The following is a 21906-nucleotide window of genomic DNA, read 5'->3' as shown; positions in this document are numbered from 1 at the left end:
TGCTTAAAATTTAATCTTGTTTCGTTTTGTAATATTTTTTAGTGTATATATATCCATTCTGAATAGCCATAATAAGCCATTCCATTATAGATACAAATTTTTTCGTGGTGGAGAAAACCTCCTCCACCACGAATTAGCTAAACATTGGTTTTCATCCTTTCCCTATGTTCGTAACAGCTCTGATTGCGATGCATATGCTTCCACCTCGTTTGTCAGCTCAGATCAGCAAATGACGTTCGATAGAATTATTTACATCATCGTTTTGAATGATTTGTGTTATGGGGCTGAACCAATACCATATTCATTTCCATTTAGTATGACAGTAATTCTGCAGAGAGCATTACGCATTTCGACTGAAGGCCCTTCTCATAACAATTTTCATCTGTATTCGAGAGGAAAATCATCTGATTTCAAAACAACCGTCATCCTATAATTCAGCTATAATTCGAATAAGCGATTTCGGTGTTTTTGAATGGTCTGAGGTTTCATTCGATCAGAGGATAAAGTTTGTGTACAGTATACGAGAGCACGCAATGTTCGTCTCTCGTCCTCTTTCTCATCGTACCGTCATTGCGAGTGAACGCTTGGCAAACTCTGCAACCGGATTCCTCAGTGAATGGCTGAACTGCACATTAACCATCCTGCCAGGTCATTCCTGGGACTTTTATAAACGGATTCACATTTTTCATACAGTTTCGTCCGAAAAATGTGAAATTTTGGTTTGTGGAACCCCACAAGGTGTATAAAAGCATTGCGTATTCTGACAAAAAACATTGCTCAGATTTGTTAGGTTTGTGGTTAGAAACGCCACAAGGTGTGTTTAGAAGAGCACCGGAGCTTTGATTGAAAGAATTGCGTATGACATAACGCAATGTGCAGATTTTTGGTTTATGGTAAGGAACGCCACAAGGTGTGCCTGGAAGACCACCGGAGTTTTGATTGGAAGTCTTGTGTATTTGGCATTAAACATTGTGCATTTTTTTGTGTGGCTAAAATGCTGCAAGGTATTTCTGGAAGGTCATCGAAAACGTTTCGGCTAATAAATCAACCATACAGTAAATCAATTGAAGTTATTCATCATGTAATCAAAACATCATTCAAAACAAAATAAATTAAAGACAACATCAGTATACTACTATGTACAATTAACAGTGATCGATTTGCTACCAAAATTCTCGTAGGTGTTCTCGTTTGGTTCTAAAGAGCGAGGGATATTTGATATCGCTGCAGCAGGGTTACTTCCACTCACTTGCTATAAAAAATTATGTTTCTGGATTATGAAAACATTAGATGTTATAATGATAATTAGTACTTGTAAGTTACAAGAAGAAGTCGTGAAGTATGTGTTTGCCACATTAAACCTGTCAATATTGCTTTCAGTGCATCACAATCAGCGATTTAACGATTCGTGAACGCTCACTCAGAGTGAACGCTCGCGAATCATAAGATCGTCGATTGTGACGCTCTGAAAGCGAAATTGACAGGTTTTATGAGTCAAACACATCCTTTACACCCTTTTCTTGTTAGTTACAAGTACAACATATAATTATATCATCTAATGATCTCATAATTTTGATAACCAGTGTTTTATAGCAAGTGAGTGGAAGCAACCCTGCGCTGCAGTTAGATTTCCAATCAGGTAGGTAAACAGGGTCTTATCTATGCTCTCCCTTTAACTAACTTTAACCTTTGAGTTGCTAAATTGCATTATTATCTTTGGTAGAAGGTCGCCGCAAACCTGCTCAACTATGAGATTTATTCTCTGAGAACTCCATTGGAAATGCTCGCTCAACGCTTCACGGATCCAGAAATCCTTTTTAATTGACATCTTACCAATCTACTCTGAATCCACATAATTGTCTTAGGGTTCTAGTTAAAACTATTGTGGAGCTCTTCCCTAAACTCCCCAGTGAATTGAATTCATTCTGAAATCGTCTCAAACTTCCTATCGAATTTTCATCAAAATTCTCTTAAAAGCTTTCTTATCTTGAATATCTAGTCCAATCTTTATTCGCGAGCTTTTCCCGGTGATTTCTAAACACCGGGGATTTTCAAATTTCGCCATTTGTAATGATTTGTTGTGATTTATCGGGATCAGTGGTCTAGTGGCGACCGTTTTTGCTTACTGAGCACAACATATAATTGATTTTATGTTTCCCTCTCAGTATTTCATGAAATGTGCCGAAATTCGGCTATTTTGACCCTCGAATAATTTTGCAAAATGGCGTATTCGCTATTTTCCAATAAATCATAGCAGAAAACGGCTCATCCAATCAAAATGATGTCTGAAACATAGCTTTAGAAACCTTTTCAGAAAAAAATACACACTGACAAAATAAATCACAAATTATTGTCAAAACAATAAAACAAATGTTAAAAAGTTCATAAATCAAAGAATAACATTTGAAAAAAAAAATTACTACTTATGTTCATTTGAAAGCTTCTGAAAATTGCTTGCTTTTTTTCTTTATTTAACGCCGGTCTCTGTCCGCAATCTAGTGCCAATCACCGACAGACATCGATTGCCAGCAATCAACTGTGCTGGAAGGCAGCTTTCACACCTGCGTAGGATATCGCACACATTCAATTCAATACACGTGGGCCAACAGCTTTACTTCCCTTCCAAAGTAAGACGTGACCAGAGATTTTTATGCCTCAGAAAAATCCCACCGACCTCGGCTGGGATTGAACCCAGACTCATTGGGGTGAGAAGCTTGCTTTTATGAAATGGACACAGCGGACATTTCAAAATTGGCCAAAATTATTTATTCGACCTCTGCATGAAAAATATCAAACATTATTGGTGGGGAAAAATAAACATCTTCTGATTTCCTCGGAACTTTTTCCTGAACAGAGCTCAAAATTCATTTTTTTTTTTATTTTCGAAGCGGTAAACTTTCTCTTAAGGATATGGGATGCTCTAGGCGAAGTCAGAGAAAATTACTAAGGGAAGCCAGAAGAAATATCTTGGAGAGTTCAGCAAAAACTTCCGAGGAAATCAGAAGACGTTTTCATGCAAAGCCAAAAAGAATTACGCATCGGATCATAAGTTTGGGGTCACCCTTTCAAAAACATGTTAATTTATGGCACAAATGTCATACAAGGTCATTTTACGACCGATTTCCGATCTTTTTAGGTCATTTGAAATTTTATACGTTTTCGAAAGTTTGATTGATAATTTTAGAGTATGCTTTAAATTAATAAAACAGTTATTCAAGCCATCGATCAAAATCTTACGATCTTGAGTGCATCAAGGAAGTCGGCAGAAACTTCCGGAGATGTCGGAAAAAGCTTATGCGATCGTTCAAATCGATTAAATTGAGACTTCCACTGACATTTTAAGACGCCTGCCAAACCTCCCAGTGGAATTCAAAAGTAGCTACCGCGGAAGCGAGAAGGACTTCTGAAAGAAGCTTCCGAAGAAATAAACCTCTAGGAAAATTGGAAGAGGCTTATTGGAGAATTCGGAAATATTGTCAGCGACGCGATCGATTTACACGTGCGGAGGAACACAAACATTTTATTTGTCGGGTGAAGAAGTCTTCAACCAACTGAAAGTGGGAAACCATGCTATTTTTAATTTTATTGAAATTCCCGCAGGACTCAAAGCTAGTTTCTCTACCCAGAGTGACAACCTAAACTTATTAAGTGGGATAGTCTTAATCAATTGATAATAAAGTTTTTGCTCAAAAATACCTTTGAAATGTTATGCCCAAGAGCCAACTATTGTGAGAACCTTTTCTACTTTGGGAATCTACAGTTTTCTTGAACTATAATATTACCAAGGAGTTTTTGGATGAAAACAACGATACAGCCGCATTGAGTATCAATTATGAATTAATTTTATTCTACAATTAATTCCCCTTATATAGCGAAATTCTAACCTAAAATGGTACTTGAGTTGAAAAATTCCTTAATCTAACGTGCAGGTGAAAATAGGACAATATTAAAATAAACAAGATTCCTTCCTGAACTCCTGTGGTTGCTTAAGTTGCTGGCTGTATTACTTTATTACTCTTGCTATACCGTTGAAAACCGTTGTTGAAGACCGAGGAAAATTAAAGACATATAATTACGTAATTCTGTTAGTGCTTCTTTCGCATGTTCAAGCCGTTGGATTTGCTGATATCATCATACATCGCCGCCGAGAAATTAATACTAATCAACCATCAAAAATCGGAAGATTGCAATACCATCGCTGTCGAACTGAGGATTCCATGCCATTGAAACAAAACATGCCGTGCAAAAAGTGCTCTCATCCCATCGACGCAAAAAACGATACCTATATTCACTGCCTGTCAAGAAAGATGCAGTGAAGCTTTTCACGCACACTGCGTAGGTTTCACAACAGATACAGTACGCGCTCTTTGCAGAAACGTTATTTGGCTTTGCGATCATTGTTTATTAAAATTTGGATCGCTCCGCTATCGAGATACAAATGAATGTATGCAACAACAGCAACCACTGAAGATTATCAAGGAGGTGACGGAATAGAAGGCTCATGTTGCTGAAATGATCGAAATGTTGTCTGGAGGTAATCAGATGTTGGCCACAGAAAAATCATTTTTGGGGCAACATTCAACGTCAGTGTCGTCGTCCAAGCCTTCAGATTCAACGAACATGTCCAGCCATGGTTGCGGCGTCAGCCCGAGAAGAACGGATGATCACGTCACTATTAGTAGGGATAATTCGTTTTCATTGGTGCTCTCAAATATCGTTAACCGAGTAAAAGAGCAAGACATTCACCTGCTGGTGTCTCAACCGTATGGTATAAAAGAAACGGATAGTGTTAGGGTGACCAAACTCGTGCCTAGATGGAAGGTTTGTAAAGATATGCTAATTCACCTTTTTGCAATATGAGGCTGATACACGACTAACATGCTATGCTTTATATTAGCCGCATAGTAGCCTTATATTGCAAAAAGGCGAATTAGCAGGCTTGTTGGTTACTTGGGTTGTTCTTGATAAAAAGTGGAAGCACGCAGCTTTGAGCACTTCTACATGGCCTCATTAAATTAAAAATCGTGAATTTTTCAACCGACGTGCCGTTCGTGGTATCCTATCCTATCATATTTTGCACCTCTTTAGACAACTGTGCAGAGAATTTATTCACAGAGAATATTTTTGCACATCTGTATTTCACTCACACATGCAAACCGTTCATATAGCCCAAAATGCATTTGACAGCTGCTGCAGTGGAGCAATGTTTTGTTTTGATACGCGTTTTGTTGTTGAGATTTTCGGTCGGATCAAATCAATCCGCAGAAATTGAAATCAAGTTTCAATTTAGTTCGAAAGTAAGGAGATTATTTATTGAATACAACCATTTATTGTATGTTCGTATTGATTGTGCATAATTTATAGGAATCAATTCATAAATGAAGTCCGAACCAGTGAAAAAACATCGGCGGGAGAATGAAGGAATCGATACTTCGTTCCTCTATGAAGAGTATCTTGAGGTAGCGGCTCCAGGAGGAACGAACGAGCTAAACGGCATGACGACGGATGAAGACCCTCTTGGAAGTGTTTTGCTAAATAACAACGATGTGGATTTTGATGATGAAAAGGTGGACCAACATTGACCATGGTGATTCTACGACGGCAGTTGGTGCAATACCAATGAATTACGATTTGAATTTGGATGATGAAGAGACGTATGGATGTTGCATTGATCATGGCGATTCTACAACGGCAGGAGGTGCCTTCTCAAAGGAAAAACTTCCGGATGGACTGTTCGGATGTTGGTTGCTGGTTGCTCTTCGTGATTTCAAGGGCCATTCATCAGGAAGGGAGGCTGGTAAATGGCGAGTTGCTGGAAATACACTGAGTGAATTCATCCACCAGTGCTGGCTGTTGTCGCAACATTTTTTGAAACGTGAAGTAATTTTAATGTGCAATGATAGTGGTGTTGCTGTTCCAGTATGGAGCGAAAATGAACCACAAGAAATCGATTTTGGACGATTTGCTCTTTTCAATGATAAGGCAAATCACAGCTATTATCCGATCGAGAAAGTCACTGAAAATCTATTGCAACATTGCATCTGCATCTTTACTTGCTTTCGGTTAACAACCGAAGTGTGTTCAAAAGTGTGAAAGATGTGCTTTTGGAGCCAGAATCGAGAGACATAGCTAATGCTGCATCAAATCGTACGATTGATGATCTCACAAAAAAAAACTGCGTGACATACATAGCAGCAACTGGACAGCACAAGATATTGCTTGGATGATGTGGGCAAATTCCATCTTTTCTGTGGATCCATCCCGAAGAGACGTATTGATTTGTGAGGCACTTCCGGCACATCTTGTGAAATTGTTTTCTACTAAGGAGCAACCAAAAATTCGATCAATTAAACGAAGTTTTGCGATGGCTCATAGTGTAAATGCAGGCTACCTTGATGAAGTCGTTTTTCTTCGTAATATGTTTGGTGGATTGGAAGACATTTTTCAAGCATTTACAATCAAAATGGAGCACCTGATTCGAGGTATTCAAGCATTGGAAAGGCGAGATGCTATGGGAGAATCTTTTGTTTCTGCTGCAGAGGAAACTGTTCGAGTTGAAGAGACTGATTTCTCTGAACAACTTGCAGCACAAATTCGTTAGCAAGATGACGTGGACGATTGTTAGTTTGAAATCGCTTTGTATTGTATGATGAGCTGGTTTTATTAAAAGAATAATAAAAACCATACATTTGGTTTACTTCTACATAGATAACATTTTAAAATATCAAATTTTAATGCCAATTCCCGTTGCTTCTCAGAATTGTCTTCTTGTTTTTAAGTCATTTTCGAGTTCAACTGTCGGGTCAAAACGTCCACCTTGAATGTAGCCACATATCTTGAACAAGCTCTGCAATGGATACCTAGAAAAATGTTCCATAATTTCTGATACAACTATCTTCATGTCACGATGTGAACATTCCACGTAATGCCATTTCATATGCTGCTTAACCAGCCCAAACACAATCTCAATGGGATTATAGAATGGACAATATGTAGGTAGGAAAATAGGAATAATTACCAACGATCTCAGATAGTATATAATCATAGGGTCGCAATGAATGCATGCCCCATCGAGTAACCAGATGGACGACCGTCCAGGGTACATTTCTACGTCTGAATTTTTTGATGAATTTCCTGCAGCATTCAAAAGACTTGCTTCGGTTGAACGTTCCGACGGTGCAGAAAAATTATTTCATGTCATCCTGATCAATTAAGCATAAAAGGGGATACTCTGGGCTTACGGATGAACTCGCCTAGGCAGATCAGTCGTTCTCCTCGTAAACCATAGCCACGAGCTCGAAACATTCCACGGTTATCGAAACTCACTTCGTCTAGGAATATCAGGTTGTGATAATCTCATTTGATACCATGTAGCTCTTCACAGAACCGGATAATATCGTCTGTTCGGATTTGAATTACTCTTCTTTCGATAGCTTTCCATGTGAGTCCTTCATGATTTAGGATACGGCAGATAGAAGAAGTTGAAATCTGCATTAAGAAAGTCTTCTCGATACATTCCTTGGCCTCGTCTAGGTAGAGCGTCGGATTCCGCTTGAACAGCTGCACTAACCACATTCGTTTATCTGCACCAAATTTTTTTGCAATCCTTGAATATTCCTTGCGTGAGAATGAACCATTTTGTTGATAGTTAGTTATCCAATTAGTGATCGTTGTTTTGTGTTTCCGGTACATGGTGGCCAACTTGGTCTTCGAAATCCCCAGGAAGAAATAGCCGTATAACACATAATAAACAGTGTTCTTTGATGCACGGCACTTGGTAACCTCGTGAAAAATATCTGCCATTCCTTATTATACATTAAATCAATTTTGTTTTATCATTTTATGCATATATTTATATGAAATAAATATTACCTTTGAACAACTTGTTTCACAGGTTTCAAATAACAACCGAAACACCATCGATGAGCAGCAGATGTCAACATAATTATGACACTACTTGTTGTCACACTGGCTGTGCATGTGTAAGTGTATGCGGAGAAGTAGCTTCCATTGAACGATTTTCTCAATAATAGAAAAATTCATGCAAGCGGCAATATCGAGCAGAATATTTTTTTTATAGTGGTGATTGAATTCTAAGTTAATTATTGTGTTCAAATTTTAATGTTAAAGATGTGTTTGTATTACATTTGTATGATACTGTTTCTCATTATTGTACTCAACAAATTTAAGATCATCATTGGGGCTATATCAAGCCTGTTGATGTAGCATACAAATAAATACATAAACAAATCACCATCACTCTCTACTAATTTAGGTAACAAACTTCTACCTCGCAACGCATTCAATTTCAGGTTAAAACATATAAAGGTAAACGTGGTCCTAAATGCCCTTCTGGCATCCGCTTATATATCTTGCAGCGCATACATATGTTACAACTCTATGCTATGCTATACTGACCTAAGCGTCCAAAAACCAGACATAGACCTAAATAAACAAACTCGACGTCTTGTAATCGTTAACTATAATTACTTTGCAACGCTATCCTTTTACCTAATTTACTTTAAGAGGATACATGGTTTGTCTGATTTTCAATTTATCCTACTCTGTTATTTTCTTGATAATTAATAATGTATCTAGATTAGTAAATTTCACGTTTGTAACAAATATTAAAAAAATAAAAATAAATAAAAATAAACACTCAATGGCCATTAGTCGTAAGGACCAGAATAAGCCCGAAAAAAAACCGTTAGTAGCTCGGGAAAATTTCAGAAAAAGGTTTAAATTAAGTGGTTCTCTATTATCTCCAATATTATAAATCCTAAATAGAAGTTATGAAATAACATAAATATAACTTATTAACTTTCTGCACTTTGAGCAAACATATTTCCCGCTTCCCGGGAGTTCCTGGGAAGAGTCATCAGCTGCTTCCAGTTTCCCAGGAAACCAAAAATGGCCGGGAAATGAAAACACTAGTCGCAAGTGATCGGTCGTTGATTTTTCCACAAGATTTGGAGAAAAAATATCGGACTTTTGCTCAATATCGCAATGGGTACGACCGTCAGTGTTTCAATTGTACTTGTAGTTATGTTAATTATGGACTTCGAGTAGTATTAATTTTCGATCAGATTGAAAAGTCAATCTCACCGTCTATCATAACCAACTTTCAAACAAACCAGTCTCGAACTGGTGTCTGCTAAATTTTGATAAAGAACTAATAACTTTATCAGAGTTGGTTGGAAATGCTATCTAACATGAAGCCTTAGTTTGAAAATTTATTGGCTATAGAATGGTCTTAGAAGAGGGTAGCTGAGCCTGGTTCAACTTTTTTCAATTCAAGTGAGCTGATCATGTCACTTAAATAGCATGGTTTACACGTTCAATTCGCGTTCAAAAGCCAGTTGACTTGCCCTGTCTACACTCAGCTTAGAGTACGGCAGTATGAAAATTGAATAGAAGTTGAAAATGAGCGAAGGGCCATTAATGCGACAGTACAAAGTCAAACGCACACTTCTTTGCCTTGCCCGTACGATGTACGTGGAGATTTGAAGTATGTCTTCAAAGCTACAGGCAAAAAAGTGTGCGCCCGCCATTGCTCATATACTGTCTACAGCTGTGGAATAGTTCTAGCGACGTTTTATCACTACCTAAAGCCCCACGTTGCCGAAAGCATTTCCAGTCGATGGTGTGTTATAATGCAATTCTTCTTCACCCAACTATTGTGTTGCTCCTCTCGTCATGCCCAACTTGGTCATCTCACAGAGGAAGGCCATTCGCTCACTTTCATCTTGTGTTCAATTTTCATACTGCCGTACCCTAACAGAACTATCTACCTACCCTCTTCTAAGACCATTCTCTAGCCTAAAAATTATCACACTAAAGCTTCATGTTAGATAGCATTTCCAACCAATTCTGAAAATCGCAAACTTTGCGTATGAAGTAACATAAAAAACACTTTGAATGTAATAAATTTATAAAATTTCATAAATTAATCCCTTTCTCCAGACGAGTTCCGTTACCCAACATCCGCATTCCCACATTGTAGCTCGTATTTTTTTTCCGAAATCTTCCAACAGCAAGTTTAAATCAACATTCCTCACTTTCCAACAACCGGTTAAAACAAATGTTTCCACAGAGAGGAATGTTTATTTTCCAAACACTTGACGACCTTGAAATGTTTTATTCGATTTCACGAGTTCTGCACTTTGCTGCTGCTGGCTGCTATATTGAACCATGGCAATGCTGCACCCGATCGAAATATGCATATATATTGGAAATTTGTTCCGTTTACCGGAAATGCAAAAGGGCATCCTGAATCGGAGAAAGCGTTCCAAAATCATTTACACATAAAACATCGAACAAAATCGGCAATCGCACACAAACCCCAGTTCTTGCCGGGAAGCGCCGCCGCCACCGGTTTGTGTTTTCTCTTGCCAAGCTTCCCGTTTTTGAGAAATAAATTTTCGTTTCCATGTGCCCAACATTCTCTCAGCAGCCCTCAGTGCCACCGTAGGCTCCGCAGCAAAATCGGAGCGAGCAGCTTTCGCCAAGATAAGCGAAATGTGCTTCAATTTGGGACCGGCAATGTTTACCTTTATTTAAATTTTTATATCCCTTTCACCGCCCCTCCGACGGCTGCGATAGTGATGGCGATGGCAAGGACAAGAACGACGACGCCAGGCCACCAACTCTGGCGCAATCGGTCCCAATTTGTAGTGGAAATAAATTCGCAAACTCGTACTCCATTTCACACACATGTGCAACAAACCGTCCGCTTGCTCGTCCGTTCGGCGTCGGTGGGTGGTTGGATCGCTGGTCGGTCGTCGGTCGTCGGTGGTATAAATCCGCAGCATCGTTGCCAGCGCTGCGCTTTTGGGATCCCATTAGCACCAGGCACATTGGAATCGTTTCGGAATCTGAAAAAAAGAGGAGCCGGAAAAAAGGCCAACATCAGCATATTCCGGTGCCGCTCCTGCCGATGCTGTGAGGAAAAAGACGTTTTAGTTTCAAGCTGTATGTACGTAGATATTTTCCCTGATTCGGGGTTCCTTTGTGTTGAAACAGAAGTGGTTTTTCCTTCTCCCATATCTAGTTCTCGGGTGGGATACGATCGAATGAAGGGTACTCAATCGCGAGTGCCTTTAGTGTATTTTAATACAGACACCAAGACTGCCGCTAGTATGTCTCACTAGTCAGTGGATTTTGTGATTGGAGGATAAAAAAATAAGTGGGAGAGACATGCCAAAAAGGGTTTTCATTCGAATTCAATTGATGATGCATATTCCCGTTGTGGATGCAAATCGAGGGAGTGGAAAAACAAATTGAACTGTGTGAAGTTGAAGCGGGATAATGGCATAAGTGGCGGATGAAGTGCTTCGAAGTGTGTTTTAAGACTTTCGATGATGAAAGCCTCGAGCGGAAGGCTAGGCCATGGATTGACAATACAAGCCCGGAAGTGATAATATTTTTCGGCTGTTCAGTTTCAAATAGGTTCATCCCACATACATTTACAGATCTTCGGAGAAATAAAAAAAGCAAAGCTAGTTTAAATAGAGATGGGGGAATTTGTTTTAATGATGGGTTACTAGGCCAAATTTACTAGTTACTAGATCAAATGTATTTTTTTTTTTTTGATTTCACATGCACTTACCGTATGCGTGATAATGTTTGCACCATCGTACAAATAAGGTTCCCGTTTCACCTGTGCATACAAAGGACAACTATCCGCGAAGGTGGCCACAGGTCATCCGAGGTCAGCTCGGGTTCCGAGGGTTATCGCTGCTATCAAAAGGAAGATTCGAGTGAATCCAGTGCGTTCAATAAGAAAAAATGGCAATGGAACACGGGATCAGTGACTTTACGGCACGGAAGATCGTAAAGGAAGATTGCGGGGCGAAGTCGAGGGCACGGAAAAAAAACTCACATGATTACCAACCGCATCCGGGAGGTACACGTCGAACGATGCAAGAAAATTTTGAACTTCCTTAAGCGAAAAAATCCGGTAATCCTGTTCACCGACGAGAGTATGTTTACCGTCGATCCCGTATCAAATTCCAGAACCGACCGGTATATTAGTTCTCTTCCGGTAAAAGACGTGGCCGACGAGCACAATAACGTGTATCTTACCAAGCATCCTGCGTTATGGTGTTTGGATTGGTGGCTTCCGATGGCAAAAAAATGGACCCGGTGTTCATTCCAGAAGGCGACAAAGTCAACGCGGAAGTCTACATCTGGATTTCAAGTAAGTATGTTCTTCCGTGGATCAAAGAACAGTACGGTCCGAAGCCAAATGTTGTATTTCAACAAGATGGGGCTCCGTGCCACACCTCGAACCGCACTCAGAAGTGGTTGCAGGAACATCTTCCGTTCTGGGCGAAGGATATGTGGCCGCCATACAGCCCCGATGTTAATCCGCTGGATTACTCAATATGGTGCGTCATGACGGCCAAGGCCTGTTCTAAACGCCACCCGAGTACAGCAAGCCTCAGACAAACATTAACCCGTACCTGGAGAGAAATGGATCCAGACTACATTATTAGAAGCTGCCGTACATTCCGCAAGCGTGTGGAGGCCATAACTGCAGCAAGTGGAAACTCGATAGATGATTAACATAGTTTAAGACTTTGAGAAACATCCCCCTTTGAATAATAAAAAAAAAAACTCAGAAACGAAATGTTTGAGAATTTTTTTAAATTTTGGCATTGCACAATGGTGCAAACATTATTACTTGCAACATAGGTTTATGTGAATGCCAAGAAAACTACACTACAGGTCTGCTTTGTGCTTCGGTTGAGAGAGGTTGTCCCGTTCCTCCGTGGCGTGTTATTTTTCTGGTGTCGGCAGATTAGTCCCGTGCGCGATAATTTAATCTGATTGAATTAGTTTTTGCAAACGTTTTGTTCTGGAATTAATGATGCAATGGTGTTTTGTGTGCTCTCACATTGTTTTTTGTTATCCGGCATATGACCTCAATCACGCCTGATCTATTGTTCGGTTGGTGCGATGAGCCAGGCTTTTGTTCAAGCAAGTGAGGTGTGATCGAACAAGATTAGATACCGCACACACGTTCTATCATGTTATGTTAGATTACCAGATTTGGTGATAAAAGTGCCAGCCAAGCAAAAATGAAAATTATATGGAAGAAAAGTTAATCATACCTTATTATTGTGTGGCTGTTAGAGATTATTTATTTTCCATCCGGTTTGTTTCGAGTTAAGTACTTGATAATAAAATAAATGTGGGCTATCGATTTTTTTAATGTTACCGGTTGCCCGGTATGACCTCTAGCGCGCTAATCTATTTTTCTGTTGCTGCGATGAGCAACGTCTTTATGTAGTGTTAAAGAAGAAAGTCCGAAAACACATGACCTTGATTATGCGTGGAGTGTGTTCTTTTGTGGATGCGAGCTAGAAGAGCGTTATCAGTGATTGCGGTGGTTCAAGCAACATTAAATAAAGCATTTTCGAAAACATGACGCTGCAAAGTCACTAGGCCAATCGGGTGAGATCTTTTCATTTTATCTATTTAGATTCCATTTGTGTCACTGATTTATAAAATGCTCTATATTGACAAATAGAGCTTCCAAATCATTCACCCTCCCACTAACACAACTCTTTCCGTCCTGTGACTCCTATGAAGGTAGTATGGGTTCCCTGCACCTTCTTAAGTAGATGTTGAATTAACTTTCCCTCCCGTCCCCTGCGATTGTAAGGATGTGGCCAGGTGTATAATGCGATGCTTGTTTTGTAGATTTTATGTTTGTGTGGGGAAAATCACAAATCCCAAGTGATATTTTCTGCGTCAACACACGATATTTTCTGCAAAACGTATTAGTTGACCATTAAACAGCCACCCACGATTTGTACAATCGCATATGCTATGCTATGCTATGCTATGCTATGCTATGCACAGCACAATGGTGCAAACATTATCACGCATACGGTACTTGGTTTAATTCATACTATCCGTACAAATACAAGATATATTTCAACGCACATCAGGTAATAATTAATTCACATACGCCTAATATTTATATACACCCTTCGAAAGTAACGCAGAGGATGAGTCAAGATGGCTCTCACTCTCTTTTTCCCATACAAATTTAACTCAGTTTCGAAAAAAGATGAGCTACTCATATCACCTTTAATTTCCATGTTGGGTGTAGGACAGATGCTTCACACTGCCAGAGTTCTATAAATAGGACAATACTTCTACACCCAACCTGGAAATATAAGATTCTAATACAGATTTGCTTAAAAAGTATGCAGACTTTGTAATCAGTGATGTCATCGTAATTTGAGAGTTAATTACTCGCTGAGTTAAACATGAACCAGTCCATGGCTGAATGTCTCTTTAATAAAGAAATCTATAGCTGAAGATGCTAGTTCCATTCCAGGAGTTGAAAGTATAGAATTGATAGTTCCGTTAGAGTACAGCAGTATGAAAATTGCATATAGAGTGTAGAAAGCGAGCAAGGACAACTTTAGGAAGGTATAAATCAGGTTGATCATCTCCCTTTACCAAACTCTCCCGTTGGAGAGGGATGGTGAGGGGTATTCCCCCCGCCACCACTGTCAAAAAGAGATGATCGCCGCCTTGCTCATTTACCGACGATGTGTTTGAAACAGTTCTATCGTTTTTTACCGCGCAAAAAAAAAGTAGAAGGGTCTGTGCCTAGGGTCACGAACGGAAGCCTGACGTAGGACCGCTAGTGGACGGAACAAATGTGAACTTTCCGTTTTTTATTTGTAAGCGTATCAAATTTGTAGTATTTATTTCAAAGAGAAAGTTGATGAAAAGAATCCAAGGGACTGTCAACTTGAGTATTTTCGATTCATCTACCCGACTTTAAAGGGTGTATTTTGATTTGTTTTGTTATTTATGAATTTTTAAGTTTTGTGCATTTTGGTATTAAAGTGTATTCAGTTCACTCCTCACAGGATTTCCTTCCGAATTATATGAATGGGGCGGGCGGAAAGTATCGTTTGTGCAGAATATGTAAAAAAGGAGGGGCTTCGAGAGATTGAACTCGTGAGAGCTAATTTTCTCACAAATTTGATTTTATTGGCTTTCTGGGGACTGAATATACAGGGTGCGTGACGAATTTTTGCAGTAAATTTCAAATAGTAATTTCTCATGCTTGCGGATCATGATTTAGATATATTTGGCAGCACTGAATTGCTCATACTGTTAGGTGTAAGATGTAAACAAACAGTGTTGAGTAAACGTAAAGATGTCGAAACAAAAGAGCAATCGGTCAGCCGCTGTCGCTTTGTTGTGCGCCGGAGTAAGCGTAATAGAAATAATTCGGTGGATAAATGTGTCTGAAAGAACAGTGTATAATATAAAAAAGGCCTGGGAAAGTGATAAAACGGAGAACCTGCTCATACTGCTAATAAAACACAGAAATGGCTTGCGGAAAATATTTCGGAATTTTGGGAGAAAGAAATTTAACTCCCAAGCAGTCCCGATATCAATCCGTTGGATTATTTTGTACGGGGCATCGTCGAACGGAATACCAATAGAACCCCTAACACCACACTTAAGTCCCTAAAAGCTAAAATCAAGGTAGTGATGACATCTATGGATTAAAACATTGTCAAACGTGCATATGGCAGTTTCCGGAAGCGTCTAGCTACAGTCGTCGAAAGGGAAGGCGATTTTTTTGAATAAAATTAGTTACAACTTCCATATTTTGCGAAAGAAAATAAATCACATAACATTCATTGCTAGAATAGCTAACTGGTGTAATTTTTCTCATATATGTCATTTACTGCAAAAATTCGTCACGCACCCTGAACACCCAAAGCGAATTATTCCCACTTCTCTCAAATTCTATATGGATTTTTAACACTTGCTACCAGCGCCAGCGTGTTCTGGAAAATGGTCGACGATGATTAATCTCACCAATACATTCGGGGCTACAATTCCACACCTTCTATAGAGACCAGGTTGAGCCTTGATAGCTAGCTGCTTGCGGGAGCTGATGACCTTGACAAATTTCCAAATAATACTCTTAACATTTATGGTTGTCCTGAAAAGCACCATTTTGTAAACGACGTCACTATTTACAAGGGTGATTGATTAAACGAAAGAAACGAATCGTGCGGAATGAAATCCGAGGAAAAACTTATTGCACCAATATATTCAAGCCTACAATTCCACACCTTCTATAGACAGGTTGAGCCTTGATAGCTAGCTGCTTGCGGGAACTGATGACCTTGGCCAATGTCCAAATAATACTCTTTAACAAATTTTTGGTGGCCCTGAAAAGGACCGTTTTGTAGTGATGGTTGAGTAATTCTGAGCTGGGTGTTCAACACGGATGAGGCTGTCGAGCTGTATGTCGTTTGGAGCGAGGGTGCCACGCTTGGCATAGATGACCGACCCGCAGCGACTCACGAAGAGCTACTGATTCCGATCCATAGCATAGCGGTGCAGCTTCTTCCTCCTTTGATGGTTGCTTGCAGGCAGCCTTTCGTTGTTACAAGAGAACAATTTTCAACGTCACACGCCGAAAGCACTGCTACTGCTGCTACTAATTTCGACGACCGAACACCACCACACAGTGGTGTGGTCGTTGGGAGCGTGTGGTTGTGAGTATGGCGATGAGTGTGCAAAATATTACGCAATCCCATCCTCCCTATTCGCACGCGCCGGAGGATCGGAGGCGAATGCCACTTCGACTTGTTTCGTCTACTTATTACTTTATGATGACTGTGCTGGGGAAGCAGCATATGCAAGTAGGTAATTGGTGGATTTGTTAGTTAATTCGACGCTTTTGAACAATGCTGGACAATTCGACGCTTTTGAACAATGCTGGACATTTACTAGTTTTTCAATAGTTTCTTATTGAAAATCAACATTCGGAAGCATTGTTATCGATGCGTAGCCATATTTCTGATCGATTGGTGATAAAATTATTGAAATTAGACCAGGGGCAGCTGAGTTATTAACGTTCAAAATCTTTCTTAATTTGTTACATGTTCCATTTTCGGCTTTCACAAAGTGTACCCCCATATAGAAATCAAAGACGTAGTCCTACGTCAAAAATCTAACCTATTATAAGCTATTATAAGCTTTCATGATTGCGCCCACGACCACCTTACATGCATGTGCCCTTATACACGACAGTCCCAAATTGTAATGAAGGCATGTGACCACAATTTAGTTCCCTCTAATAGACACTGAGGTATGGGCATAGTTTGTTCGCCATAAATCTGAAAAACACTTATAGCGAAGAGAATCATGCATACAAAACAATCAATTCGTTTAGTTAGGTATCGATTTTAGAGACGTCAAGAACTGTCGTTAGCTCGATGTTAATCCAGATGCATTGATTAACCGAACCCTCAACCACTGCTGTATCCTGACATGCTTGTTTTGCGTGGCCAGGAAATGGTGTGCTATAATTTAAAAAATAGCTTAATTTTGACCAAACCTCGGACATAGATTGAGTATACTACGCGGAACAATTTTGTTGAGCTGTAAATCGATTTGACTTCTAGACAAAAAATTATTATAATTTTACTTCAGATCAAGCTAATATTTAGACCACTTTTTTTTTCTTGATTTATTTTCCGTCGATCTTGTTTTCCGTGCTGAGCACCAATGCTACTGACGCCAGGGAGGCAGCTCCCACACATGGACCCTACCTATCGACCCATCAACTCATGAACTGAGGACCAACGGCTTTACTTCCCTTCCGAAGGAAGGCGTGATCAGAGATGTTATGCCTCAGAACATCCCGGAAGCGCCGACTGGGATTGAACCCAGGCCTGCTGGGGTGAGAGGCAATCACGCTTACCACTACACCACCGGCGCCTCTATTTGGATCACTTGTCCAAAAGTAAAATAATACTAACTTTTTGCCAGAAGTCTAATCGATTTGTGATATTAAAGTTCAATCAATTCAAAACATATCTTCCAGATATTCTCTCAAATAAAAGGTTGTTTGAAACTTATTTCTGAAACCTGTAAGGGCCTGTTCATAAACCACGTAGAAAGTTTAGAGGGGGGGGGGGGTTGACAATTATCCACGGCCCATACAAATTTAAAAAAACATTTGTATGGACAATTGTCTACGCAGGGGAAGGGGGGGGGGGTTAAGAATCCCAAAAAACTGTCTACGTAGTTTATGAACAGGCCCTAAGTGATCAGAGATTTCCAAAAAGTTCTCAAGATATTTGTACAAGACTTCAGCTTGTTCATGTATGAATTTGAAGATCTTCATGTGCCCAACACTTCAAATCGCATCTTTCAGATATTCTCTCAAATAGCAGGTTGCTCAAACATTATTCCAAACACCTCCAGGTGATTGGACATTTCCAAAAGATTTCAACATATAATTTCAAGACTTCAGTTTTTCTAGGTATCATTCTGAAGAGCAGTAATGGCACGCGTGGTATTGGAGCAAAATATCATGCTTGATGTTGATTTTACAAGCTCCTTTGATCTTGCGAAACTATTCACAACGTTTATAGTTTTAGTTGATTTCGCTGCATCTCGTTGTCTTAGAAAGAGAAGGTATACTAATGTCTATTTTTTCTCTTCACCGATGGCAGACACGAAACGACTGACACGAAACGAAACGACTGCTGCCAGCCGTTTTGAAAGTTTCGGTTGCGTTCGGGTGTTAACCAAAAATAATAACTCAATCTCACCACAATTACTTACTTAAGGGTCCTGTGCACCACCAGCGGTGCAAAGGGTCAACGTGAAAGACTAACAACCTGGGCGGCTGCTCGCTTTTGCCATGACTTGCTTAATTTCCTTATTGAGGCTCTGCCGCCATGAGCCCCTGGGTCTGCCTCTGCTGCGATGTCCTGCCGGATTCCAATCCAGCGCTTGCTTGCAGATTTCGTTTCCGTCCCGTCGAAGTGTGTGGCCGACCCACCTCCACTTTCGCTCTCGAATTTCTGTTGCTATCGGCTTCTGATGACATCGACGATGGAGCTCGGCATTCGAGATCCAGTTGTGAGGCCACCAGGCACGAATTATATACCGCAGGCATCGGTTGATGGAGACCTGTAGCTTTTGAGTGTTCTCCGCTGATACACACCACGTCTCGCTGGCGTATAACAACACAGATTTCACGTTCGAGTTGAAAATTCGGATTTTGGTGCATTGACTTATCTGGTTGGATCTCCATACGTTTCGTAAACTCGCAAAGGCAGTCCTAGCCTTCTTGATTCGTGCACCTATGTCGCTCTTGGTCCCGCCGTCCGACGGTATTTGGCTGCCAAGATATTGGAAACTTTCGACCGTCTCCACTGCTTGCCCCGCTACCGTAAAGTTGGAAAGGTTGCCCGTGTTGATATCCAACGATTTGGTCTTGTTGACGTTGATGGTGAGACCCGCCGCAGAGGAGCGTTCACCTAGGTCATTGAGCTTATTCTATATATCAAAGCGCCATTGTGCTAGTAGAGCAACATCATCAACCAAATCGAAGTCGTTGAGATACTCCATGGTGATAGGCTTCCAAAGCAGCCCACGGTTCGGTACACGGTCAATTGCACCTACCATGATCTCGTCGATTACGATGAGAAACAGTAGCGGTCATAGTATACATTCTTGCCTCACACCAGCGACTACCCGGATAGGGTCGGACAAGGCTCCGTTATGCAGAACTCTGCACGTGAAAGCTTCATACTGTGCTTCGATGAGGTTGATGCTTTTATCCGGGACTCCCTTGCGTCTCAGGGCGCCCCACAGATTCTCGTGATTGAGACGGTCGAAAGCTTTTTCGTAGTCAATGAATACCAAATAAAGGGACTCTTGGAATTCATTGACCTGCTCCAGGATGATGCGGAGCGCGACAATATGGTCCACACAGGATCTTCCTGCACGGAATCCTGCCTGCTGCCGTCGGAGAGTCGCGTCGATCTTCTCCTGTATCCGATTCAGGATAACTTTGCACAGAACTTTGAGAACAGATCAGATCCCCCTTCTTTGGGACCTTCACTAAGATGCCCAGCATCCAGTCGGCCGGAAAAGTCGCGGTGGCTCAGATATTACAGAATAGTTGATGCAACATTTGTGCGAATAGCATGGGGTCAGCTTTGAGCATCTCTGCTGATATGCGATCGACCCCTGGAGCCTTGTTGTATGTCATGCTTCGGATAGCTGCTTCAATCTCCGGCAGTGATGGGGTTTTGGAATTGACGCGAGTAATGCGCCACACCCTAGGCGGAACATGCTAAGATGTTGATGGCTGGTTGGTCGTCGAAACTTGAAGAAGTTGTTCGAAGTGCTCAAACAAGTGTTTCAGCTGGTCAGTGGGGTCGGTAAGCAATTGTCCAGTCGTGTCCTTCACTGGCATCCTCGGGTTCATCCTTGCTCCACTCAGGCGTCGTGAGATATCGTAGAGGAGGCGTATATCGCCAGTGTTTGCGGCTTTCTCCCCTTTAAGGAGTTCACCCACGCTCGCTTGTCCCGTCTGCAAGAGCGCTTGACTTCCTTCTCTAGAGCCGAGTACCGTTGACGGGCTTCGTTCTTGGCTCCTCTGGTTCTCGCCCGCTCTATCGCGGCTTTTGCTTCTCTACGCTCCTCAATCTTCCGCCAGGTTTCATCTGTGATCCACTCTTTCCTCTGGGTGCGCAGCTCACCCAAGTTGTTCTCGCTTGTTTGTATAAAGACATTCTTGATGGCCGTCCATTTTTCTTCTACGCTGCCACCTTCTGGAACGTCCAAACGTTCTTCAACAAAAACCTTTTTACCGCTAGATCTTCAAGTCGGCGTGTGTTGAACCGCCGCCCGAGTCTCTCCTCCCGTCGCTGGATCCGCGCCATGCGTAGGCGGAGTTCACCGATTAGAAGGTGATGGTCAGACGCGATGTCGGCGCTGCGTTTATTCCGGACATCAAGAAGGCTCCGTCTCCATTTTCGGCTGATGCAGATGTGGTCGATCTGATTTTCGGTATGTCCATCACGGGAAACCCACGTGACTTTGTGCACTGGCCGATGGGGGAAGAGCGAGCCCCCGATCACCATGTCGTTATTGCCACAAAATTCTGCAAACAGCTCACCGTTCTCGCTCATTTCGCCGAGACCATGACGTCCCATGACACGCTCATAATCCGTGTTGTCGGAGCCGATCTTCGCATTGAAGTCGCCAGTGAAGATCTTGATGTCACCCTTTGGAACCTTATCCACGACGGCATTCTCCTTGACCTGTAGCTCGGCAGCATCGGTTGGCGCATAACATTGGATTATGGTAAGGTTACGAACCCGTGTTCTAAATCTGGCAACGATTATCCTCTCATTAACAGGCTCCCACTTAATGAGCGCAGCACTTGCCTGGACGCGAAGTAGGAGACCAACTCCACGATGGCGGGGAGCGTTTTCACCTCGAATACCAGAGTATAGTAGTACCTGTCCCGACGGCAGTTTGTGTTCTCCAAAGTTTGGCCAACGAACTTCACTCAGTCCCAGGAATTCTAGCTTCATGCGTCGTGCCCCGTTGGCGAGTTGTGCCAGTTTACCCTGCTGGGCTAACGTCAATACATTCCATGATCCAATTCGTGTCCGTTGTTTTGCGCTAAAAGTCGTTGCCGTTGAATCAGTTCGATGTCTTTCTCTGTTGGTTTCTGTAACAATTGTAAAGGTTTCAGAGACAGTAGGTGGTTGGCCTAAGGTCTACTATCCGCCGCCCCTCTTAGGTGTAGCTTACGGGGAAGAGCATTTCTTATTCAGCCGCTGGATGCCAGTCAGACGCTGTTTGAGCCGCACCTCCATGGTGAACAGACGCCCGGGTTGGCGAAGCATTTCCTCTATCACCGTGCTATGGTTACCGCGCCAGTGTTCGCGTCGCACCTCCTCACTCTGCTATTGTCGGATTGACAACATTGCCCAAGCTACGCCAACCAGCTGTGTCCATGTTTCAGCTGGCAGTCTTTTGTGATCATATGACTCGTGGAGGCGTGAGGTAGGAACTTGTGAGGACCGGAGC

At 41.4% G+C, this 21906-nt stretch overlaps 1 protein-coding gene and 1 pseudogene across 1 annotated transcript in view; both read left to right on the top strand.

Moving 5' to 3' along the window:
• LOC135710936 (roundabout homolog 1-like) overlaps positions 1 to 21906 on the top strand; it is a 376781-nt gene that overhangs the window by 266330 nt on the left and 88545 nt on the right. The gene's annotated exons all lie outside the window — the stretch shown is intronic.
• On the top strand, positions 5620 to 6601 carry LOC135710914 (uncharacterized; annotated as a pseudogene).

This window comes from Ochlerotatus camptorhynchus, unplaced genomic scaffold (assembly GCF_037179485.1).
Source record: "Ochlerotatus camptorhynchus isolate MF236.1 unplaced genomic scaffold, CSIRO-AGI_Acam_v1.1 ptg000406l, whole genome shotgun sequence".
NCBI classification, from domain to species: Eukaryota; Metazoa; Arthropoda; class Insecta; order Diptera; family Culicidae; genus Ochlerotatus; species Ochlerotatus camptorhynchus.
Note: the sequence above shows the minus strand (reverse complement) of the source record. Positions and strands in the feature narration are given on the sequence as shown.